Below are 25,664 nucleotides of genomic sequence, written 5' to 3' on the forward strand. Positions count from 1 at the left end.
CTCACTTCAATCGAACCATGGCTGCAGGAGGTGAAGACAGGGGTGGGGTGAAAAAGACAGAAGCAAGAGTGGGAGGGGTAGAGAAGCAGATGGGCACTTCTCCTGTGTGCCCTGACCGGGAATCAGAACCTGGGACTTCCACATGTCGGGCCAATGCTCTACGACTGAGCCAACTGGCAGGACCTACCTCTCCCATCTCTAAAGATTCTCCAACGTGTCAAAGCAAAATACACAAATTTAAAAAAAAAATCTGTGTTTTGAGCCCTCCAATGCCTCGTGATCCAGATGAAGGGAATTTTAGATGTGAGATGCCACCAGTTTCCAGATCTTCAAGGGGGGAGGCGAGATCTGGAAGGGCCTGAAAGGACTCACTTCTCCCCTGCGTTTCCTCAGAACACACCCCTGCCGTCGGCTGCCCTGGTTTTTGGGTCACGGAAAAGAAATACTCTACTGCTTAAATTCACTCCTTGTAAGAACAGGATATAACAAACATTTATTCAGTACCTACTATGTACCAGACACTGCTGCAGACCCCAGGGTACAGCAGTAAAGAAAACAGAAAAAATATAGCCATGCTAATGAAGTTACATTCTATCTGGAGAAATAGATAATAAACAAAGAAGTAAGATACATGACGTGTCAGACAGGGAGGAGGAATAAAACAGGGCAGGGTGGGCCAGGTTGGAGGGCTCTCAGAGCCCAGAGCCAGGACACCAGGGCCTGGAGCACGTGCGTGGTCAGGACCAGCAACAGGAAGAGGGAATTTTCAAACGTTCTTCACTGTGAGGCAGGGGCTTCTGGTGTGTTTAGAGAAAGAAACAAGATTGGCTGGAGGCCCTTTGTGATGGCTGCACTGACAGAATACTGTTTCTGAGCTGGCTTCAGGCAGGTCGGGGGAGGCAGGAGTCAGGAGGCTGGAGGGCTTCCTAGAGGAGGTGGCGCCTGGGCTCGGACTTGAAGGATGAGTAACTCACAACTGCACAGGAAGGAGAGGGCACTCCAGGCTGAGGTACAGTGGGAGCCGAGATGTGGCAGGGGGCCGCCAGACCACCCCAGCCCTCCTCTCTCCCCTCCCGTGCGGGAGGGGATGGACTGCCCCAGGGCCCCCTTCTACCCAAAGCCCGGCCTTGGCAGGCGTTGCTGGCCCAGAGCCCTTGCTAATTATACCCTGTACAAAAGCTGAGCCCGCGCTGCCCTGGCACCTTGTAGAGGCCGGTGATGCCACCCTCTACCCCCGGCAGTGCGGTGACAGTATCCCTTTGTTTCCTCTGACCCTCCCCCCTCCCCTCCTGACTCCCAGCCTCACCCAACAAAGAACTGCTTCTGGTAAAAATCCAAAGAGATCGTTTTTATCAGGGGGCTGAGCTGCAGGAAGACACAGCTCTCCATTTCTCATTTCTTCAAGGGGACCCCAAAACTGTCATCTCATGAGCCTAAGGACAACTCTGGTCCCCTGCAGGTCCCTGAGTGGTGGGAAAAGCCAGTGCCATACGGGGGGTCTGATGGTCCAGAAAGGGGTCGGGAGTAGTCCCGTGCCTCAGTTTCCCCACTTGCAGTTGCGCTGTGGAATGGGGCTGGGGCAGTCCAGGCCTTGTGCGTTCTGGATCTGGCCTCACAAGGGTCTGGCTGGCCATCGAGGTGACCGGTGGTGGGTCATTGCCGCCGTCCTGCAGCTGGTGACGGGGCTCCGGGCAAGCCTGGCCCCCGTGCCCTGGGCTGCCAGAAGGCCCAGGGAGGGGGAGGCTGTGTGCGGCCGGCCTGAGGCAGGCAGCCAAGCCACCCGCTACCCACCCTGATGGGCTTCGTGCTTCCGGTGGTGACATTTTTCTCTGTCGTTGCTTAAAAAAAAGACAACCCCCAAACCAAAGCCGGTAGTGTTGCCTCTCCTGATCATTTTTCTACTCTTTCTTCCTAAAAGAAAGGCAGATGTTTCCCAGAAGGGGTGCAGCTCGAGCTCATTGCTCCCTGGTGCCTCAGAGCCTGGGGTGGGGTGACATACTGCCCTCCCTCGGGCCCACCCTCCCCTGGGAACCTTCCCCCAGCCCCTGATCCCCCCTCATTCTGGCTTTCTCAGCACCAACCCCCAGCCAGTCACTTGTCTTAAGGATTCCTTGGCTCCGCCCCTTTACTCAGCCCTCCCCTCCCCTCCCCTCTCCTTTCAGCCCTTCCCTCCTCTCTCCTGTGCTAATATTCCCTTTCCCCTCTCCCCCCCCCCATTTTCCAGACCTCTCCCCATGTTGCAGATGAGCGAACAGACCCAGGAGAAAGAACCTGTCCGAGGTTGCCTGGCTTGTCCCTCTGGGTGGGCAGTGACATTGTGGGCGCTCAGTGCACTATGGCCACTGGTTGCGTCACCTGTAGCCGAGGGGCTGGGGAGGGTCCCTCCGGCCAGGCTGTCCATGCTTCAGTGTCCACCTGGGAAGCTGTGGGTCTGGCTAGACCAAAGCCTTGCTCTGTGGACCAGCAGGATCAATGTCCCCTGAGGGCCGGTTAGAAAGAGCCTCAGGCCCCACAGTATTTCAGCAATATCCCCTGGGAGGTTCATGGGCACTTGAGTCTGTGTTGGGGTGTTTCTGGGGGAGGGTCCCCATCCTTCCAGTCTTGCCTCTGGGAGGGGGAACTGTGCGCCCCGCAGTCATCGGGGGTGTGTGCCGACAGCCACCACAGCTGTCCCTTTTCTTGCACCAGGGAAAGCAAGTCAGAGTCCCCACCGTGCTGCCTGGCCAGAGGGGGCAGCAGAGGGCAGGGCTCAGCTGATTGCCTCTGAGTCCCCTGAGGTTGATCCTGCCTTACTAATTAAGGGCTTGGAGATGCCTGGAGACCATGGAGACCATGAGCCGGCGCTGGGGGCTGGGCCCTTCCCCCTCCTTCCTGACTGAGCCCCTCTCGGGCAGCCCTGGCCGGGGTCAGGCCCGAAGCTGAGGCAGGATGCCAGGGGGACAGCTGACAGGGGCATCCTGCTTCGTGCTGCCTCCCAGTGCCAGCTGCCCCAGCCCTAGTCCCAGGCCCCGGCTGAGGTCTGGGAGCAGACCTGGAAGGAGAGGTCGTTTGTCTCCCGGGAGCCCGCGGGGAGGACTGCTCCCAGGCCCTGAGGTCGGGACACGAGGGCTGGAAGGGGCAGTTGTCTTCTCATCCAAATCCTTCATTTGACAGGAAGAAACAGGTCCCGCGAGGGGCAGAGACTTAGCTAAGGTCGCAGAGCTTCATCTCTGGAGGGCCAGATAATTGAGGTGTACATGGATTTTTTTTTTTTTTGTACTCTTCCGAAGTGGGGGGGAAGGGAGGCCAGCAGACAGACAGACTCACTCATGCACCAGACCGGGATCCACCAGGCATGCCCACCAGGGGGCAATGCTCTGCCCATCTGGGGTGTTGCTCCATTGCACCCAGAGCCATTCTAGCACCTGGGGTGGAGGCCATGGAGCCATCCTCAGCACCCAGGGCCAACTTTGCTCCAATGGAGCCTTGGCTGTGGGAGGGGAAGAGAGACAGAGAGAAAGGAGAGGGGGAGGGGTGGAGAAGCAGGTGGGTGCTTCTCCTGTGTGCCCTGGCTGGGAATCAAACCCGGAACTTCCACACGCTGACTGGCACTCTACAGCTGAGCCAACTGGCCAGGGCGACATTTCAAACAGGATGTAAGTGCTCAGCCCCCAAATCCTGGTCTCACCTCTTTCACCTTCCCCACTCACCTCTTCTCTTACCTCCTGTGGCAGTTTAATGCAGCTCCTCCCACTGAAAGGTAGGGGTGGCATCTAATCCCCCCCCCCCACTCCCTACCCGTTGACTGGGGCTAGGCTTGGCAACCCGATTGACAGTCGAAGGCAATAAACATGAAGTTCTGGGACTTGAGGCTCCACCGTGAGCCTCGCAGCTTCCACCTTGGTTCCCTGGATGTCTTGTTCTTGTCACCCAGCTGCCATGTTCTGAGATGACCAGGGAGCCCCAGGACAGCCTGTGTGAAGAGGCCCAGGACCTCCGCCACCAGCCCAGGCTGAGCTCCCGGCCGCCCTCACACACACACCTCTGTGAAGGAGTCGTCGGGAAGTGGCTCCAGTAGCTCCAGCCAAGCCTCCCCGGCCGATGCCATATGGAGATGAGCTTTCCTGCCAAGCCCTGCCAAACCGCAGACTCGGGAGCTAAAACAAAAGGACTGTCATTGTTTTAAGCTACCAAGTGTTGGGGGTGGTTTGCGGTGTAGCAAGAGATACCCTGAACCCAATCTGTCAGCAGATCTCAGCTCTGCCTGCTAAATATATCCCGAATCCAACCTCCATCATCTCCTGCTTGGAAGACAACGATGGCCTAATGGATCTCCCTGCCTCTGGCTGGCTCCTTGCCTGCTGCAGTCTGTTCTCCTGCTAAAACCCAAGTCTAATCACACCTTCTGCTCAAACTTTAGCGGGCTTCCCGACTCACTCAACTGTTCTGCAGGATCTGATGCCATTTACCTTCCTGTCCTCGCCTACACCTCCTCTCTCCTTGGCTTCCTCCATGGGAGACACTGGCCTTGTAAGTTTACATACTTCTGCCCCAGGGCCTTTGCACCTGCTCATGGAGCCTGCAGCACACTGCCTGTAGATATCCTGCTAGCGCACTCCCTCATTTCATTTAGATCTCCAGTCAAATCTTTGCAGAGCAACTTCCCTGAGAAAGCAGCATTTCTATCCCTCCCCAAACCGCTCCTCTGTGACTGTACATTTTCCCGTGGCACTTTGCCCCTACACTCTATCTGTTCACTGTGTTATCTCGCTCTCCTGGCCAGAACACAGACTCCTTGACTACCTGGCACCCAGCTCAGCATCCGGCCTGCAATGGGTGCTCCATACCGATCTGTGGAGTAAGCGCCGCCGACCTGCGTCACCGACCCGCGCTGGCCGGGAGCCCTGCGGGCCTGGGCGCTGCCAGTGCTCTGAGGGAGCCCTCGCCCCTTTCTCCTGCACCTGCTGTGGGCTTCCGGCTCCAGGCAAGGGAGGGAGTACAGTGGGGCTCCAGGACACGCTGCCCTGGGGTCCTCCAGCCTCCTCAGCACGCAGCAGCCTCAGGCCTCGCTCACACCTGCCCCTGCGCCTGGAGCGGCTTTCTCCGAGCTCTGCTGCGTGTTGACATCTCACCTGGTTGTCTAGGCTCAGCTCTCCGCGTCATTCTCCTGCCACCTCCCCCACAGGAGTCTGCTCAGATGGCCATTTGGATGTTCACCAAGGCTGTGGGGACCAGCAAGAGCGAGAGGCTGGGTGCAGAGTGAGACCAGGCCAGGGACCCTAGTGAGCCCCACGCAGAGGTCTGGGGGGGGGCTATGCTCCTCCACGGGGAGCTCAGCCCCGCCCTAGCCCCGCCCCTCCGAGCCCCCGCCCCGCCCCTCCGAGCCCCAGCCCCGCCCCACCCCGCCCCTCAGAGCCCCAGCCCCGCCCCGCCCCTCCGAGCCCCAGCACTCTTTCTCCCCTAACCTCCAGGTGGCATCCTCTCACCGGGAGACCGTGCCGGGCCCAGCGACACTCTCCCAGGCCCCACTTGGGACCGCAGCCGTGCCTCTTCCCTGGAGAGTCCCACGTTTGCATCTCTGACATCCTCCTTGCTCACCGCTCCCCCGCCCCGCAGTTTTATTGAGAAATAACTCACATACATCACTGTGGAAGTTTACAGCACGGTGGCTAAATTTCATATATTGTGAAATGGCGACTGTTGGGCTCGGATTCAGGGCCCCTTATCAAAACCTCAGTTGGCTGACCTGTGGTGGCACGGTGGATAGAGCGCTGACCTGGAACTCTGAGGTTGCTGGTTCGAGACCCCGGGCTTGCCACATCAAGGCACACGTGAGAAGCAACTACTACGAGTTGGTGCTTCCCACTGTGTCCTCCACCTGCCTTTCTCTCCTCTCTCTCTAAAAATGCCTAAATATAATTAAAAACAAAAACAGCCCACCAGTCATCAAGGAGAAACTTGAAGTGATTTGGCTCCCAGGCAGTTCCCATAGCTCTGCTCCCATCCGGTATCCAAACACACTGTTGCTTAGTGACCAACATCGCCTCGCCCAGGGCTCCCCATCAAAGCTAGCCACCCGGCTAATACTGGGCACTAACCAGCGGTGGGATTCAGTCAGTTCGCACCGGCTGAGTTAGGCGACTGGTTGTTAAAATGACACTCATCATCAGGGTTCTGTCTAAGGTGGGCGCCTGGGCAGCCGCCCAGTGTGGAAATCACAAATTTACACTCCTTACTCTTTTTTAACGTCCACCTGCACAACAGCATATTCTAAGCGCCTGGAGTCATGTTCATCCCGTCCATAGGTGAAAAAATTGCACGTGAGGATGCCAATCAAGAAGCAATTTGGAAATACCTTCAATAACAGTTTTAATTGTATTTTTGGTCAGGTGTTATTTAATATCTTTTCATTAATACTTTAAAACTCTTATAACATAATTTAGTTAAGTGTACCTCTTTGATTGTTCTTATTTAAGTATTAAATGCACGAAATAATAAACTACCTTTCAGTATATCATTTTTATATACGAGACAGTCATGAGGGCAGAGGACCGGCTGTTACATTACTTGACTCCCACCACTGGCTCTAACCTTACACACGCCCGAAGCCCCAGACACTCGGCGTGGACGCCACCAGGGTCTCAGCTCCTCTGTTCGCAGGCGCATGAACACACTGCTTATAAAACTGACCAGGCCTTGTGCGTCCCCCGTTTGGAGACCTAACCACGCCCACTATAGGTTCAGCTGACATCCGTCTCCTCAGCTACAGTGAAAACAAAAGAAAGAAAAGAAAAGAAAATGCACTCCTTGTGATGAGAATGAGTAGGATTTATTCTCACCAGCTTCGCTGTTTTTCCGGCAGCTGTGCCCACTGTAGGCATCACGTGGTACACTACCCGCCCAGCACTGACTCATCTTACACCTGGGGGTTTGTACCTTTGACCACCTTCCTCCAATTCCCCCTCCTCCCACCCTCCACCGCTGGGAACCACAAGTCTGATCTCTTTTTCTATTAATTTTTTTTTTTAAGATTCCACATTTAAGTGAGATCATCTAGTGTTTGTCTTTCTCTGACTTATTTCTCTTAGCATAAGGCCTTCAAGGGCCGTCCACGCTGTTGCAAATGGCAGGGTTTTCTTATTTCTTTAAGGCTGAGTAACATCAGCTCCTTTTAACACTTAGACTTCCGAGGCATGGTTGTGGCAGCCGGCAGATGAGGTCTGCAGGGCGCTGGAAGCCGATCTCGGCCCCGAGCCTCTGAAAACAATCTCCCGTTTGACTCCAGAACCAGGTTCTGTTTCATCTGCCTGGGCCGGAGGCCGTGGGAGGACCTCAATCCTGATGCTGGGGGCAAAAACCTAATGCAGGAGGTGCTAGGAGATTGTCAGCGTCAGTCCCCTGCAGCCCCTGCCTCTGGCGGAGAGGGGCGTCCCCTTCAGGTGGGTGCAAAGAACTGACCTCAGCCCACCTAAGATACCGTTCATTTAAATGTAACCACTGTAGCCTGACCAGGCAGTGGCGCAGTGGATAGAGCGTTGGACTGGGATGCGGAAGACCCAGGTTCGAGATCCCGAGGTCGCCAGCTTGAGCGTGGGCTCATCTGGTTTGAGCAAAAATTCACCAGCTTGGACCCAAGGTCACTGGCTCAAGCAAGGGGTTGCTCGGTCTGCTGAAGGCCTGTGGTTGAGGCACATGTGAGAGAGCAATCAATGAACAACTAAGGTGTCGCAATGTGCAACGAAAAACATTGATGCTTCTCATCTCTCCATTCCTGTCTGTCTGTCCCTGTCTATCCCTCTCTCTGACTCTCTCTCTGTCTCTGTAAAAAAAAAAAAAAATGTAACCACTGTGGCCGGGTGGCTCAATGGGTAAAGCGCCCTGCTGGGGCACCAGAGGCTGGAGGGTGGCCAAGAAACCCCAGGAGACCCTTCCCAGGCTGTGGGTCCTCTGAGGCAGGAGGGAGCTCCGAGGGCTGCCCTGGGCATGCGCTCCAGGTCACCCCAGCTCCCTGCCCACCCAGAGTCAGAGGTGGCAGCAGATACGAGGACAATGGCAGCGGCAGGGGATGCAGGTGGAGCCCAGGTGGTGGGCGCAGGGATAGTTGATAGGTGATACCTGCTGGGGGAGCTCCCCTGTGACGGGGGGCAGTGCAGGCCCCCTTCCTATGTGCAGAGGAAAGTGTATTCGAACTACATAAAAGGCCACGTTGGACACTGTGTAGGTCTGTATACGACTGCATGAACGCATGCGTGCAATCCATGTGTGTGCACGGAGGTATGGAAATGCTTATGTGGGCTTGTACCTGGCACATAGCACGTGGTTAGGAGTGTGCTTGGATGAGTGTGAGCGGGTAGGTGTGTGTGCAGACAGGCCCATGTGTTCACCGGTGTGCCCGTGCGCATACAGACAACTCATGGAGGCCACTCACCCTGTGTGCCACCTCCCTCGCCAGCTCCAGCCTCCCTTTCCCTCAGAGCCTCTGCCTGAGCTGTGTCAACATCAGCTGCCTGCTTCTCCTTATGTCTCAGCCTCCTCCAGGAAGACTTCCTTGGTGAAGCCAACACAAATTCCAAGCCTTCCTTTCTTTCTTTCTTTCTTTCTTTCTTTCTTTCTTTCTTTCTTTCTTTCTTTCTTTCTTTCTTTCTTTCTTTCTCTCTCTCTCTCTCTCTCTCTCTTCCTTTCTTTCTTTCTTTCTTTTTTGGTATTTTTCCGAAGTTGGAAACGGGGAGGCAGTCAGACAGACTCCTGCGTGTGCCCGACTGGGATCCACCCAGCACGCCCACCAGGGGGCAATGCTCTGCCCATCATGGGGCGACGCTCTGCCGCAATCAGAGCCATTCTAGCGCCTGAGGCAGAGGCCACAGAGCCATCCCCAGCGCCAGGGCAAACTTTGCTCCAATGGAGCCCTGGCTGCGGGAGGGGAAGAGAGAGACAGAGAGGAAGGAGAGGGGGAGGGGTGGAGAAGCAGATGGGCGCTTCTCCTGTGTGCCCTGGCGGGGAATCGAACCAGGGACTCCTGCACGCCAGGCCGACACTCTACCACTGAGCCAACCGGCCAGGGCCCAAGCCATTCTTTCTTGTCGTGATGTGTTCTCACCAAGACGACTTACTTGTAGGCTTGACTCTCTGTATTTGCTTGTGTCCCCATCAGCCTGGGAGCTTCCCAAGAGTAAGGTCGTGTCCCCATCATTAGTCGGGGAGGTTCCCAAGCGTGGAAACGGCCTCTCCCATCAGGCCAAAATCTCCCCAAGATGGGACAGGCCTCCTTCTTACTTTGTCTCCCAGATTGGGATCCATAAACCCGGAGAGAAGGCGGGGAGCTGGGAAGCACACAGCCGGCACCAGCCCCTTCCGGGATGACCTGCGTGGGCGCTCCCACAGAGTGAGCCCTGGGCCAGGTGTCGGAGCACCTGCATTTCCATCTTGACTCAGTGTGACTTGGGGAAATTTTAGTTTTCTGGGCTCTGGGTACCTGAGCTGTAATGTGAGGGGCTAGATGGGTGGCCTAGGGCACCTCACAGTCCTGCCCTCTGCTTCCACAGCCCTGGTGACATCCAGTCTCCCGAGGTCCTGGGCAGCCCCTTGTCACCCCCTGACCATGGTCCACCTGCCCAGCCCCACTTTAAGCGTGTCGGCTGGCCTGGCTCCCTCAGCCCCGTGGAGGGAACGAGGGGGTCAGTGGGCCACATGTCCTGGGCTATTACATTGAATAAGCTGACAAAAGCCATCAGAAGATAAATCGTTTACCAGGAGATTAGAAACCAGTGAGAGTGGCTGGGGCTCTGACCCAGAGTCTCCGCGTTTTTTAATTTAATATTTTCTGCTGCTCAAATCACAACATTCTAAAATGATAAAAAGTAGCTGTGTTTGCTCAAGGGTTTTTATCATTAATTGATTTGGCTTAAGTTTTCCCATAAGCTGTATCTTTTGGAACATGCTTCTCCCGTTAAGCCTCTAGACTCGGAGAGAAGGGGAGATGTGAGCCAGTGGTGGTGGGGGGGGCAGGAGCAGGTGCTGAGGGACACCGGGGCAAGCATCTCCCCCAGGTCGGCAGAAGCCCAGGTGGAACTTGTCCGTCTTGCTGCCCCAGCGCCAGAAGCAGCCTTCTCCATAGCCTCCGTCTGCAGGGCCAGAGCCTGCGCGGTCTCCTCCGACCCTGGGCCAGCCAGAGCCTGCTGGTCGCCCTGCAGGAGGCTGACACCCACCCCTCGGCTAGGAGGGGAGATTTCTGGCCCAACTGCCCACGTTGGTGCCATTTGGTAGAATCCAGAGCTGCGCCTGGGCCCCTTTCACTCCTCATCTCCTTCGGGACCCTGTCCTGGGGAGGAGCCGATCGCTGACCAGCTTCCCACGGTGCCCTGATAGCAGCTGGGCAGGGCTTTAGGCTGGGTGATTACAAAGGCCTTCGGGGAAGAGAGGCACTTGTACCTAAGATTTAAAAATGAGTAAGGCTTGCCTGACCTGTGGTGGCGCAGTGGATAAAGCGTCGACCTAGAAATGCTGAGGTCGCCGGTTCGAAACCCTGGGCTTGCCTGGTCAAGGCACATATGGGAGTTGATGCTTCCAGCTCCTCCCCCCCTTCTCTCTCTCTGTCTCTCCCTCTCCTCTCGAAAATGAATAAATAAATAAAAATAAAATAAAAATGAGTAAGGCTTAAATATATCAGCATGTCCGGCTCAGAAGGCAAACACCGCAGTGGGGGAGTGGACGAAGGCACTTTCAGAAGAGGACACTGGGTGGGACACAAACAGACGATGACCGCATAAGACCACAATCCTCCCGGCTGCAGTGACGCAAATAAAACCGTCTCTGTCAGGGATGCAGGAAGCGAGGACTGCCACTCACTCTTGGCACGGCGAGTTAGGGGCACACGTCAGCAGCACCTGGTCAAGATGTGCTGAGTGTGCCTGTGACCAGGCACCGCACGGCGGGTGTCAGTCCCTGGAGAGGGCTTCGCTCGTGTGCGCGAGGAGCTGTGGCATTTATGGGAAAAATATATTGCAACTAATGTCAGCGTTTTTAGGAACGATAAATAAAATCTGGGATACTCAGAAATGGAATTCGTGACAGCAATTAAAATTACTAATGTCACATGGGCCCTGTCACTGGTTGGCTCAGTGGATAGTGTCAGCTCAGCATGCGGATGTCCTGGGCTCTACCCGCTGTCAAGGTGGTGCACATGAAAAGTGATCGTCTGCTTCTCCCCTTTCCCTCTGCCCCTCGTCTCCCTCTTCCCCTCTCGCAGCCAGGGGCTCGGTTGGTTTGAGTATCAGCCCTGGCGCTGAGGATAGCTGGGTTGATTCTAGCATGGGCCCCAGACGGGGGTTGCCAGGTAGATCCCAGATGGGGTGCATGCTGGAGTCTGTCTATCCCCACCCCTCCTCTCACTTAAAAAAAAAAGAAGTAATTTCACCTGTTATCCAGATGGATTAAGTGCATAAAAATAGTGTTGGTTAAAAAAGCAAGTTGCAGCAAGTCTCATACTATTTATTAAAATGTGAAAACGTACAAATATTATGTTACTTAGGCATACGCGTGTAGGTAATAAATGTTTTAAGCCATGCAGGGCGAAGATACTAACTTAGAGTGGCTGCCTTTGGATGGGGAGGGGCTACGCGAGGGAGTGGGGGGAAGTACACAAGGGATTCCACCAGCATGCGCGAAGCTTTATTTCTTCAACGGTGGCCTAAAGCAACAGAAGCTAAAATGGGGCTATTCTGTGTGTGTGTGTGTGTGTTGTGTATTTGTGTGCTTTTCCTGTGCATGTATAAATATTTTATTGAAGTATACTTGGCATATAACATTATATTAGTTTCAGGTGTACAACAAATAATTCAATATTTTTAGATATTGTGACATGATCACTACACTAAGTCTAGTTAATATCCACCACCACACACAATTACACATTTTTTTCCCCTGTGATGAAGACTTTAAAGTTCTAGTCTCTTAGCAACTTTCAAATATACAATACAGCAGCATGAACTGCACTCACCATGCTGTACACTGCATCGCTCGGACTGATTCATCTTACAACTGGAAGTTTGTGCCTTTCACGGCCCTCTGCTCGCTCTGCCCAGCCCCACCCCACCCTCTACCTCTGCCAATCACCAGTCTGTTCTCTGTATCTCCGAGCTTTTTTGGTTTTATTTTTTAGACGTCATATATAAGTCAGATCGTACGGTGTTTGTCTTTCTCCATCTGACTTCAGTTAGCCTCATGTCTTCGAGTTCCATCCATGCTGTCACGGTGGCAAGATTTTATTCTTTAATGGCTGAATAATGTGTGTGTGTGTGTGTGTGTGTGTGTGTGTACACAATGTTTTCTTTATGTAGTCATTCATCAACAGGCACTTGGGTTGTTTCCGTCATATGTTTTGAATATCTCGTTGTTCACTTAACATGTTATGAGCATGAAAACATGATTTTAATGGCTGCATGGCACCCCTCCCCCCAAAAGGGATGCACTGTAATCTATGTAATTTATGAACACATAGGTGGTTACACATATAGGTTTCTATATTTCTCACATTGCACTGACTGTCCTCATACAAATTAATTCCTTCGGGCAGAAAACTGAAATTACTGGGTCAAAGATTTGAGCGATTTTGAAGGCTCTAGTAATTACTGAGTGAAAGTGTTAGCTGGAACCTTTGGGTTGCAAGCAACAGAAAACCAGTTCCAACTGGTTTAAGTAAGAAGGTTGCACGTGTTGGTTTGTGTTATTGAAAAGGCCAGGGAAGGAAGGTTACCTCCCAGGGTTATCTAACGCCCTCAGATCTCTGCCACCCCACCCCCACCCTCGCCCCTTCCCCTCCACCCTCACCTCTGCTTCCCTCCAAGTCATCTTCTCCACGGGTGCCCCCTCCTCAGGGCCGGTGGGGCGTGGTGGCTCCCAGAAGCTCCAGGCCCCCGTTGTGGTCTGCCACAGATTACACCACACTGGGTGCCTTCAGACAACAGAGTGCATTCCGTCACTGTTCCGAGGGACAGAGTCTGAAACCAAGCTGCGGGCAGACCACACTCCCTCCTCCAGTGGCTCTGGGAAAAATACACTCCCTGCAGTGGTGGGATTCAGCCGCTTCACACCGGTTTGGCAGCACTGACATCTAAATTTTTGAGTCCGGTGAACCGGTTGTTAAAATGGCTCTTGTCATCAGGGTTCTCTCTAAGGTGAACACCTGGGCAGCCGTCCCATGTGGAAATCACAAATTTACAGTCCTTCCTCTTTTTTAATGTGCACAACAGCGTATTCTAAATGCCCATAGTCATATTCATTCTGTCCATAGGTGAAGGAATGGGATCCTACTGCTACAGTGAAGAGATGGTTAAGGATAAATCACACAGCCAATGATACTCGGATAAAAACGAAGAAAATTGCAAGTGAGGACGCCAATCAAGAAGCAATATGGAAATATCTTCAATAACAGATTTATTGTGGTTTTTTTTTTTGGTCAGGTATTATTTTCTATTTTTTCATTAATATTTTAAAACTCTTTCTTATAACATAATCTAGTTTTGTGTACCTCTTTGATTGTTCTTATTTAAATAATAAATGCATGAAATAATAAACTACCTTTCGATATATCGTTTTCTATACTTAGAACAGTCATTAGGGCAGAGAACCAATCGTTAAATTATACTGCTCACAAAAATTCGGGGATATTTCAAAATGAATATGAAGTGATTAAAAAAAAAAGAAGCATTTGATTTTTTTTATTAAACAAGAACATCAGAAAAGCAAATGACAAGTCAAAGAAAGTTGTCTGATTATGCAAATGAGATGGAAAACCAACTTTTATTTCATTGTGAAAATGCGCTACACAAAAGGCTGAAAGTATCTCTGCACGTTCCCCGATCCCCTAATTTTTGTGAGCAGTGTATTTGAGTCGCACCATTGGTTCCCTGCCTCTGACAGCTTCTGGGGACGTTCAGCACTTCCCGCCTTGTGGCTGCATCTTTCTCCTTGGTCACCGTCCCCTCTGTGTGTCTGGTCTCTCTGTTAAGGATGCCTGTGATGGCAGTTAGGGTCCTCCCAGGTAACCCAGGATGTGCTTCTTCCCTCAAGATTCTTAACCACATCTTTTTAGTATATAGAGTAATACTCTTTTTAAAAAAAAAAAAAAGATTTCATGTTCAATAATCGCACTGTCTCCAAATACAAAAAACAATTACAACTCAACTCAACCCAGATGCTTGTGTGCAAAGGGGCAGGAAACTGAGACTTTGTGTAAGGAGTTTATTGAAGACATTTCTGTGGGTTTGTTTGTGGTGCGTTCTGTTTTGAGGGTGTGGCTCATTGCCTGAACTCAGCAAAGAAATGGTTTTCTTGATGAAGTAGTAACAGTCAACCTGTTACTTCTAAAAATTAAAAAAAAGGTATAATTACATAAAAAAGATGTTACTGCTACCTCATTCCACATTTTGTTTTATAAAACACTTTTATTGTTTTTTTCTCTTTTGCTGAAGTGAGAAATAGGATGGCAGGGAGACAAACTCCTGCATGAGCCCGATTGAAATCCACCCAGCATGCCCACCAGGGGGCAATGCTCTGCCCATTGCTCCATTGAAACCGGAGCCTTTCTAGCACCTGAGGCAGAGGCTATGGAGCCATCCTCAGCACCAGGGCCAACTTTGCTCCAATGGAGCCTTGGCTGCAGGAGAGGAAGAGAGAGACAGAGAGAAAGGAGAGGAGGGGAGGGTGGAGAAACAGATGGGTGCTTCTCCTGTGTGCCCTGGCTGGGAATCGAACCCAGGACTTCCACACACCAGGGTCTACCACTGAGCCAACTGGCCAGGGCCTATAAAACAGTTTTTAAAGTTTTTGAGTTTTGCCTGACCTGGAGTGGCACAGTGGAGGGAGTGTCAACCTGGAATGTGGAGGTTGCAGGTTCGAAGCCCGGGGCTTACCCACTCAAGACACATACAGGGAGCAACTACGAGTTGATGCTTCCCGCTCCTCTCCCCCTTTTTTCCCTCTAAAACCAATAAATGAAAAAAATTTTTAAAAAGGTTTTGAGAATTTTTGGGGGGTTTTGTTTTGTTTTTTTAAATTCAGAGAAATAGACAGTAAAACAGCTCCTGGAAGAATTTACAACCCACTGCCTGAGGGTCTGGGAAGCGGAGGGGCTGGAGCAGGGCTGGGGCGGGGCAGGGAGGTTCTAGTTATACGAGGCCATGGCAACAAGGGTGTCACCCTCTTCTGTGGGAGGCCGACCCTTCCCCCCCTCCGGTGCTGGAATACCCCCATCCCTGCTTTTCTCCAGTGGGCCTCTTGCAACTCCACCATGGCTGTCAGTATGTCTTGAGCTGAGAAGCTTCTGGTGGGAGGACGCTGCTGGGGGCTCTTGCTTCATCTCGTCTTCACTGCCCCCTGCCCACCGCGCCCCCCGGGCATCAGGCCTGCTGCTCTGCACTTCCAGCGCTCCCTGGACCCGGTCCCTGGTGTGATGACCCGGTACCACAGAACTGGCTCTGCCTGGTGATACTGTACATGATGTCTCCTTGCCAGGGTTCCAGCGTCATCCTCCGGCCAGCTCAGCCTCCAGGCCGTGAGAGTCCAGCCGGGGCACTGCGGCTGCTCCCGCGTCCCGCACCCTCCCGCGACGCTCATTCCTGGCCGGCCTCCAGGGCTCCGTCTCCCTCAAACCATGAGGTGAGGGGGTGAGGGGGACGGCCCCCACTCCAATGGCGGTGGCCATTTACTCTTTTCTTTTTTTAAAGAGTATAATAGCAGCAGCTATTTTACTTTATTTTTAGAATTAATTTATTTTTTAATACTCATTGACATAAAGTATTATGTTAATTTCAGGCGTGCAACATAGTGACTTAAATATATACCTCACAAAGCGATCACCACAATAGGTCTCTTGGGCACCATATATGGTCATTAGGATATTATTGACTATATTCCCTATGCTGTGCTTTTACATCCTCATGATTATTCTAGAATGGGCAGTTTTGCCTGACCGGGGTGGGGGTGGGGGGTGGTCAAGTGGATAAGGCGTGGACCTGGAGTGCTGAAGTCGTGGTGTGAAACCCTGAGGTCGCTGGCTCTGAGCAGGGGCTCATCAGTGTGAGATTGCTGGCTTGAGCCAGGGAATCATCCACATGATGCCAAAGATCGCCAGCTTGAGCCCAAAGGTCACTGGCATGAAAAGCCCAAGGTCGCTGGCTTGAGCAAGGGGTCAAGGCACTAGGAGAAACAAGGCGCAACTCAAATGAAAGCAACTCCGAGTTGATGCTTCTCACCCTCGCCTTTCCTCTCTCATTCTCTCTCAACAACAGAAAACCTGGCGGTTTGTATGTAGTCCCTTTCCCTTTTCCATCCCTTCCCTACACCTCCCTTCTTGTGATCATTAATTTGTTCCCTGTATCCGAGTTTGTTCCTGTTTTGTCTTGTTTTTCAGATTTTACATGGAAGTGAAATCATATGGCATTTGCTTTTCTTTGTACAGTTTATTTCACTTAGTATAATATTCTCCATCTGTATTATCTTCAATGGCGATATATATATATATATATATATATATATATATTTAAATATCTGAGTAATCTTCCACTGTATATATGCACTACAGCTTTATCCACTCATCTATCTATGGACACCTGGGTTGAGTGTCATCTTGGCTATTGTAAATAATGCTGCAACGAACATACGGATTTATAGAACTTTTTAAATGAAGCGTTTTCATTTTCTTTGGATAAATACCCAGAAGTGGAATGGCTGGGGCTTACGGTAGTTTCATTTTTTATTTTTATTTTTTGAGGAATCTCCATACTGTTTTCCATTGTGGCCGCACCAATTCACATTCTCACCCACAGTGCATGAGGGTTCCCTTTCCTCCACATCCTCTTCAACACTCCTTATTGTGTTTTGACGATATTGTATTTTTGTGTGTCTGTTGCTTATCTGTATGTCCTCTCTGAAAAAAATGTCCATTCAGGTCCTCCGCCCATTTTTAAATTGGATTGTTTGTTTTTAATGCTGAGTTGTATGAATTCTTTATATATTTTGGATATTAGCCCTTTAATGGGAGGTATTACTGCAGGTATCTTCTTACGTTCAGGAACTCGCCCTCTCATCCTGTTGATGGTTTCCTACAATGGACAAAAGCTTTTTAGTTTGATGGAGTCCCTCTCCCCTTTTTGCTTTTGTTGCCTCTGCTCAAGGAGATGTATCCAAAATATATATATTTCTATGTTTTCTTCTAGGAGTTTTATGGTTTCAAGTCTTATATTTAAGTCTTTAATCTATTTTAAGTTTATTTTTGTATATGTTGTAAGAAAATGATCTAGTTTCATTTTTTTTGCATGCATCTGTCCAGTTTTCTCAATGCCATTCATTAAAGAGTCTATCTTTTCCATATCATATATTCTTGCCTCCTTTGTTATAGATTAATTGAACTCATAAGTTTGGCTTTATTTCTTGGCTCTCTATTCTGTTCCATTGATCTATGTGTCTGTTTTTGTGTTGTTTTGATTACATAGTTTTGTAGTATAGTTTGAAATCAGGGAGCATAATACCTCCAACTTTGTTCATCTTTCTCAAGATTTCTTTGGCTATTTGAGATCTTTTATGGTTTCATATAACTTTTAGAACTGTTTGTTCTCGTTCTGTGAAAGATGTCATTGGTATTTTAATAGGGATTGCACTGAACTGTAGATTGCTTTAGATAGTATGGACATTTTAAATATGTTAATTCTTCCTATCCATGAGCAGGACATATCTTTCCATTTATTTGTGTCTTGTTCAATTTCTTTCATCAATGTCTTATAGTTTTCTGAGTACAGGTTTTTTACTTTATTGGTTAAATTTATTCCTACGTGTTTTTTTTATTTTATTTTTTTATTTTTTACAGAGACAGAGAATGAGTCAGAGAGAGGGATAGACAGGGACAGACAGACAGGAATGGAGAGAGATGAGAAGCATCAATCATTAGTTTTTCATTGCGCGTTGCAACACCTTAGTTGTTCATTGATTGCTTTCTCCTATGTGCCTTGACCGCCGGCCTTCAGCAGACTGAGTAGCCCCTTGCTGGAGCCAGCGACTTTGGGTTCATGCTGGTGGGCTTTTGCTCAAGCCAGATGAGCCCGCGCTCAAGCTGGTGACCTCGGGGTCTCGAACCTGGGTCTTCCGCATCCCAGTCCGACGCTCTATCCACTGAGCCACCGCCTTGTCAGGCACGTTTTTATTCTTTTTGATGCAATTGTAAATGGGATTGTTGTATTAATTTCTCTTTCTGATAGTTTATTTGTGAATAGAAACAACAGATTTCTAAATATTAATTTTGTATCTTGCAACTTTACTGAATTTACTTATTAGTTCTAATAGTTTTTTTGTTTGTTTGTTTTTTGTGGAGTCTATGGATTTTTATATGCAGTATTATGGCTTCTGCAAATAGTAACAATTTCACTTCTTTCTTTCTTATTTGGATACCTCTTGTTTCTTTTTCTTGTCCCATTGCTGTGGTTAAGACTTCTAATACTACGTTGAGAGTGGTGAGAGTGAGCATTCTTGTCTTGTTCCTGATCTTAGAGAAAAAGCTTTCAGTGTTTCACTGTTGACTATGATTATAGCTGTGTTTTTCATATATGGCTTTTAATATATTGAGGTATGTACCCTCTACAGTCTACACCCACTTTGCTGAGAGTTTTTTATCATAAATGAATGATAGATTTTGTCAAATACTTTCCCTATATCTATTAATATGATCATGACTTTAAAAAATTTATTTATATGGTATATTGTGTTAATTGATTTGCAGATATTGAACCATCCTTGCATTCTAGGAATAAATCCCACTTGATCATGGTGTATGATATTTTTAATGTATTTCTGAATTCACTTGCTAATATTTTGTTAAGGATTTTTGCAACTATGTTCATCTGGGATATGGGCCTATAATTTTCTTAGCCTCCTCTCCTCCTCTTCCTTCTCTATTCCTTTTCTCCTCCTCCTTCTCTTTCTTCTCCTTCTTCTTCTTCTTTGGTATTGTCTTTGTCAGGTTTTTATATGAGGGTAATGCTGGTCTCATGTATTTAGAAGATTCCCTTCATCTTCAACTTTTTGGAACAGTTTAAGAAGGATAGTTATCAGTTCTTTTCTGAATGCTTGTTAGAGTTTCCTGTGAAGCCATCTAGCCATGAACTTTTGACTTTTGTTTGTTAGTTCTCTTCCTTCCTTCCTTCCTTCCTTCCTTCCTTCCTTCCTTCCTTCCTTCCTTCCTTCTTTCTCTTTCTTTCTTTCTTTCTTTCTTTCTTTCTTTCTTTCTTTCTTTCTTTCTTTCTTTCTCCTTCCTTCCTTCCTTCCTTCCTTCCTTCCTTCCTTCCTTCCTTCCTTCCTTCCTTCCTTCCTTCCTTCCTTCTTTCTTTCTTTCTTTCTTTCTTTCTTTCTTTCTTTCTTTCTTTCTTTCTTTCTTTCTTTCCTGATTCAATTTTGTTCCTAATAATCAGTCTGTTCAGAGTTTCTGTTTCTCCCTGATTCAGTCTTGGAAGATTATATGTTTCTAGGAATTTATTCATTTTTCTTAGGCTGTCTAATTTGTTGGCGTATAATTTTTAGAGTCTTTTCTCATAATCCTTTGTATTTCTATGGTGTTGCTTGTCACTTCTCCTTTTTTATTTCTGATTTTATTTATTTGAGCCTTCTATCTCTTTTTTATTTTCTTGAACCCAGCTAAATTTTTTCCTATTTATCTTTTCAAAGAACCAGCTCTTAATTTTTTTCATTTTGTCTAGTGTCTTTTTGGTTTCTAGTTCATTTATTTCTACTCTAATCTTTATTATTTCTTTCCTCCTACTCATTTTGGGTTTTGTTTGTTCTTCTTTTTCCAGTTACATTAGGTGTAAGTTTGCATTGTTTATTTGAGGTTTTTCTTATTTCTTGAGGCAGGCTTGTAACATTATGAATTTCCCTCTTAGAACAACTTTTGCTGTGTCTCAAAGATTTTGGATTGCTGTGATTCCGTTTTCATTTGTCTCAAAAATTTTTTTATGTACTCCTTGATTTTTTTTATTTTTTTTATTTTATTTTTACAGAGACAGAGAAAGAGTCAGAGAGAGGGATAGATAGGGACAGACAGATGGGAATGGAGAGAAATGAGAAGCATCAATCATCAGTTTTTCATTGTGACATCTTAGTTGTTCATTGATGTTCATCTGCGGTCATATGTGCCTTGACCGCAGGCCTTCAGCAGACCGAGTAACCCTTTGCTCAAGCCAGCGACCCTGGATTCAAGCTGGTGAGCTTTTGCTCAAACCAGATGAGCCTGTGCTCAAGCTGGTGACCTCAGGGGCCTCGAACCTGGGTCTTCCGCATCCTAGTCCGATGCTCTATCCACTGCGCCACCGCCTGGTCAGGCCTACTCCTTGATTTCTTTATTAGCCCATTAAATGTTTAGCCTTCACCTGTTTGTGTTTTTTCTCCCCAATTCTTTTCTTGTAATTGATTTCTAATTTTATATTATTGTGATTGGAGATGTTTGACATAATTTCAATCTTTTTAAATTTACTGAGACTTGTTTTGTGGCTTAACATGTGGTCTATCTTGGAAAGTGCTGCATGAATACTTGAAAAGAATGTCAATTATTTTGGGTGGAATGCTCTGTAAGCATCTGTTAAGTGCATCTGTTTAGTGTATCGTTTAAGACCATTGTTTCCTTGTTGGTTTTCTGTCATAATGATCTATCCATTTATCATTATGTAATGCCCTCATTTTCTCTTGTTATAGTCTTTGTTTTAAAGTCTGTTTTGTCTGATATTGCTACTGCAGCTTTATTTTTATTTCTATTTGCATCAAAGACCATTTCCCGTCCTTTCATTTTTTGTCTGTATGTGTCTTTTAATCTGAAGAGTCCCCTGTAGGCTGCATATGCACAGGTCTTGGGTTTTCTTTGTTTGTTTTTTGTTTTTTTGTTTTTGTTTTTTTAAGTGAGAGGAGGGGAGCTAAAGAGACGGACTCTTTCTTGTACCCCAGCCGGGGTTTACCCAGCAACCTCCATCTGGAGCCAATGCTTGAATCAGCTGAGCTATCCTCAGCACCTGAGGTTGACTCCTGGGCCAACCAAGTTACCCTCAGCTCCTGGGCCAACACTCCAACCAATGGAGCCACTGGCTATGGGAGGAGAAGAGAGAGAGAAGGGGGAGAGGGAGAGGAAGAGAAGCAGATGGTTGCTTCTTGTGTGTGCCCTGATGGGACATCAAACCTGGGACATCCGCACATTGGGCTGATGCTCTATCCACTGAGCCAACTGTCCAGGGCCAGGTCTTACTTTTAAATCTATTTAGTCACCCTGTATTACACTGGGGAACAAAATTTTTGTTGCATCCACAAAACACTTGTCCTTACCTAATTCGAGTGTGCTGATTTCAAATCTGACATTAGTTTTTCTCTGTAAGCTAAAGTTTTTTTTTGCAGTTCAAGATTTTAGGTTTTCATCTTATTGTAAAATTTTCAACATTTAGTTTAACATAATGAAGTAGAATGTCTTCTTGGGCATCATCTTTGTGAAAATATAATAATTTATATACTGCAGTAAATACACTAATACATTAAAAGGTATTGCATCAGAATTTGTCTACAATTTTGAAATAGAACATATTAAAACACTTATTTTAATCATAAAATTTGTGCAAAACTTATTTAAATTCTATTCAGGCAAAAATTTGCATTTGTAGCTCTTGTGTTGTGTACTTGTTGAGGACAATCTCATTTGATGCTCCAGCAGTAGTCTGCTCATCACTAACAACTCCAAGATTTTCGGGAAACTTATCAAGGTGACTGTTCAGGAAGTGAATCTTAACGCTCATGTTACATCCAATGTCGCAGAAAGCCAACAGCATCCTTTGAACCAGAAGTTCATAGTTGTCTGCTTTTTTGTTGCCAAGGATGTTCTTTGTAACTGCCTCAAAAGAATGCCATGCTGCTTTCTCCTCCTTATTCATCTTCCTGACAAATTCTTCATCACGTATGAGGGTTCGAATTTGAGGTCCATCGAATACACCTGCTTTTATCTTCTCGAAAGACAAGGCAGGAAAAGCAGAAAGAATATGTTGAAAGCATTCACTTTCTCTATTCAAAGCCTGAACAAACTGCTTTATTAAGCCAAGTTTGATGTGAAGTGGGAGGAAAATGATCCTGTCTCGATTAACTACAGGTTCATTCACAATATTTTGCATCCCTACTTCCAGAGCTTCACATTTCGGCCACTCCTTCTGTGTCCAGTGTTTCTCCCGAGCTCGGCTGTCCCACAAACACAGAAGCAAGGATACTTCGTGAAACCTCTCTGTAGTCCTAGCAGGAAATTTACCATTTTAAGATCCACACAAATGATCCAGTTATGCTCCTCATATTTCAGAAAGTTGAGGACAATTTTTATGTCATTATATTCTTCTCGCAGATGAGTTGAATAACCAATTGGAACCACTGCATAAACATTACCGTTGTGTGGGAGAACACATTTCAGACTCAGTTAAGAGCTTTCAAGAAATAGCCGCCATTCTGTTGGACTGTAAGTGGTAACACCTAGCTGGCTGGGAAGACTACTGATATCGTGACAGTAAACAAAGTGTTTGTCTTTGGAAAAAAAGTCCACAAAAATTTGCTCGTGCTTCCTGAAATAGGATACTTTAGGTGACCGGTGAAGTATCGATACATTCTCTTCTTGAAGCCTAGAGGCTAATAACTCAGCTGCTTTTTTTGATAGACCCAAATCTCTTATTAAGTCATTCAATTCGGGTTGGCTAAACTGCTGAGGGGTTAATGACTGCTTGGCATCAGAAGAAGACCCTTCAGATTCTATAACCATTTCCTCATGCATCTTATCAAAATACACTTGATTACCATGTTCACTTCATCCTTAGAAGAAATAAAACCATTGAAAACTGGAACCGGCAGTGTCTCAGAGTGTGGGATGGGTAGTGTTGCTGAAGGAATATTAGTATATGTGATCATATACCGTTTTTTCTTGCTGATGCCTTTAGTATGGATCAGACAGAAATAACAGTCACTGCTGTGGTCCTTAGGTTCACGCCAAACCATGGGAATACTAAAAGGCATTCCTTTGCATTTTCTTTTTGTCCAGTCACGAAGCATTTCCTCACAATTATGACACACAATATGAGGAACCCAATTCTTATCTTGATCACCAAGGGGAACTTGAAAATAGGCAATATATGCACGTGTCACAAATGATGAAATATTGCACCTTTGATGTTGAAGTGTGTAACAGCCACATATATAAGAGAAGGTGTCAGGACTATTCTTACATTTACGCCTACTCGAAGAAGCCATGATTCAATCTTAAAACAAAATAAGAGGGTGTTTTTATCAGATAATAGTTTTTTACATTTAAAAACAACTACAATTATGTAAAAATAATGTTTGTAAAACATTAATTGCCTTGTGGTTATGTTCAATCCAAGAGTCATTGCCTTTTAACTCCAATTTAAAAACCAATGCATGCCATTAACTGTAACAAAAAGAAATTAAAATTGCATAAAAACTAGAGCATGCACCAAAAAACAGATTTTAGATTTGGAATCAGCGATGCAGAAATATATAGAGAAAGTTCTAAAACCTTATACAACAGAAAACAAACAAAAAAAATTGTTCCCCAGTGTTATCAGTGGAGTATTTAGTCTATTTACATTTAAAATAATTATTGATAGATATGTACTTATTGCCATTTTATTAACTTTTTTTGTTGCTTTTATAGCACTTCTCTGTACCTTCCCTTGTTTTCTCTTTTTGTACATTGGTGACTTTCTTAGTGTTTGTTTGGGCTCTTTTTTTCATTTTTAAATGTATCTATTATAGGTTTCTGGTTTGTGGTTTTACCATAACATTCATGTATAACAAGGTATGATTATAGCAGGATATTTGAAGTTGCTGCTGAAATACATTTTAAAACTACTATATATTTATTCATTCCCCACATTTATGCTTTTAACATCATATTATACATCTTCTTTTATGTTTGTATCCTTTAATTTATTATTGTAGTTACACATGTTTTTACTACTTTTATGTTTTAATCTTTAGACTTGCTTTATAATTGGTTGATCCATTACATTTACAAATGTTTCCCTTTATCAGTGAAAGGTTTTTTTCCAATATTTTCTTATTTTTAGTTTTGGTTTTTTCTTTTCCATTTGAAGAAGCTCCTTTAACATTTCTTTTAATGCTTGTGTAGTGGTGATAAACTCTTTTAACTTTTACTTGTCTGGGAAACTCTTTCTCTCTTCTTTAATCCTGAATGCTAATTTTTCTGGGTAGAGTATTCTTGGTTGTAAGTTTTTGCCTTTCATCACTTTGTACAATTTGTGCCATTGTCTTCTGGCCTGAAAAGTATCTACTGAAAAATAAACTGATAGTCTTATAAAGATTCTTTTGTACATAACTAGCTGCTTTTCTCTTGCTGCTATTAAAATTCTTTAAAATTCTGAGATTTCAAATATGCTGTGTCTTGGTGTGGGTCTGTTGGGGTTCATCTTGTTTGGGACTCACTGTGTTTTCTAGATTTGCATGTCTATTTTTTTTTTCACCAGGATGGGGAAGTTTCAGCTATTATTTTTTTAGTTAGGTTTTCTGTACTTTTCTCTCTCCCTTCTCCTTCTGGGACCCCTATGATTCAAATGTTTGTGCACTTGAAGTTGTCCTAGAAGTCCCTTAAACTGTGCTTATTCTTTAAAAATTCTCGTCTTTCTTTTTTGCTGTTCTGATTGAGTGATTTTTCACTACCTTGTCTTCCAGCTTGCTCACACATTCTTCAGCATCAACTAATGTGCTGTTGAGTCCCTCTAGAGTTTTTTTTTGTTTTCATTTCAATTATTGTATTCTTCAGTTCTGATTGATTCTTTTAAATATTTTCCTCTTTTTTGAAGTTCTCACTGACTTCACCTATTCCTCTCTCTAGTTCATTGAGCAGCCTTATGACCAGTGTTTAACTCTTTATCTGGTATATTGCTTATGTCTATTTTATTTAGTTCTTTTCCTTCTTTTATTTGCTACGTACTTCTGTCTCCTCATTTTGGCTGTCTCTGTTTGTTTCTGTAAATTAGGTGAAACAGCAACCTCTCTCAGTCTTGAGGGAGCAGACTTATTCAGGAGCTTCCCCTTGGCAGACTGTGTATGCAAGGTGTCTTTGGCATGCCAGCTGGAGTTGGGGTGGGAGTGGGCTACAAGGGCACCTGGGACTAAGGGATTCTGAGTTGTATTTGGAGTGGATGTAGGCTGTGGGGAGTCCTGGAGACAAACCACAGAACTGGTGTGTGCCTGGGGCCTAGTGTGCACTCTAAGAACCAAGGCCAGCTGGCTAAAGTGCCTGAATATTGTCTTGTCCATGAGATGAATGGGGACGGTGAGAGTCACTGAATGGCTCTCTCCAGTGCCTCTGACACCACAGACCGTTCTTCCAATCCTTGTCCCAGTTGGCATGTGCTCTGGGGTTAGCAAATCGATTTTCTTTCTATATAGGGCAGGAGCCCTTTAAACCACTGTTTTTTGTTTGTTTTACTTTGTGCCACAATGGGCAGATCTTCACATAAGCTCCCTAATGCAAGTCAGCACACTGGGAATGGGTTCTCATGGTACCATGTCTCTGTCTCTCCTTTTTCTAAGCAGTTCCTTTTGTTTGTTGTGCAGAAGTTGTTCAGTCAGGCCTTATTTCTTCTTCAGAGGAACTG

General features: G+C 46.8%; 1 long non-coding RNA gene across 5 annotated transcripts; it reads right to left on the minus strand.

The window, feature by feature from the left end:
* Positions 1–3,443: 3,443 nt before the first annotated feature.
* Positions 3,444–6,313, minus strand: LOC136319778 (uncharacterized). 5 transcript variants are annotated; one of them, XR_010728215.1, is made up of 4 exons: positions 6,216–6,313; positions 5,726–5,888; positions 5,112–5,280; positions 3,444–4,136 (listed from the first exon to the last, which is right to left on the minus strand). It is a non-coding gene; the product is annotated as an uncharacterized lncRNA (long non-coding RNA). The 5 variants fall into 5 exon arrangements; XR_010728217.1 differs by lacking the exon at positions 6,216–6,313 and having other exon boundaries at positions 3,444–3,923; positions 4,022–4,136; positions 5,726–5,950; XR_010728216.1 differs by lacking the exon at positions 6,216–6,313 and having other exon boundaries at positions 5,112–5,201; positions 5,726–5,950.
* Positions 6,314–25,664: the final 19,351 nt, after the last annotated feature.

Source organism: Saccopteryx bilineata, chromosome 1, assembly GCF_036850765.1.
Source record: "Saccopteryx bilineata isolate mSacBil1 chromosome 1, mSacBil1_pri_phased_curated, whole genome shotgun sequence".
Classification (NCBI taxonomy): Eukaryota; Metazoa; Chordata; class Mammalia; order Chiroptera; family Emballonuridae; genus Saccopteryx; species Saccopteryx bilineata.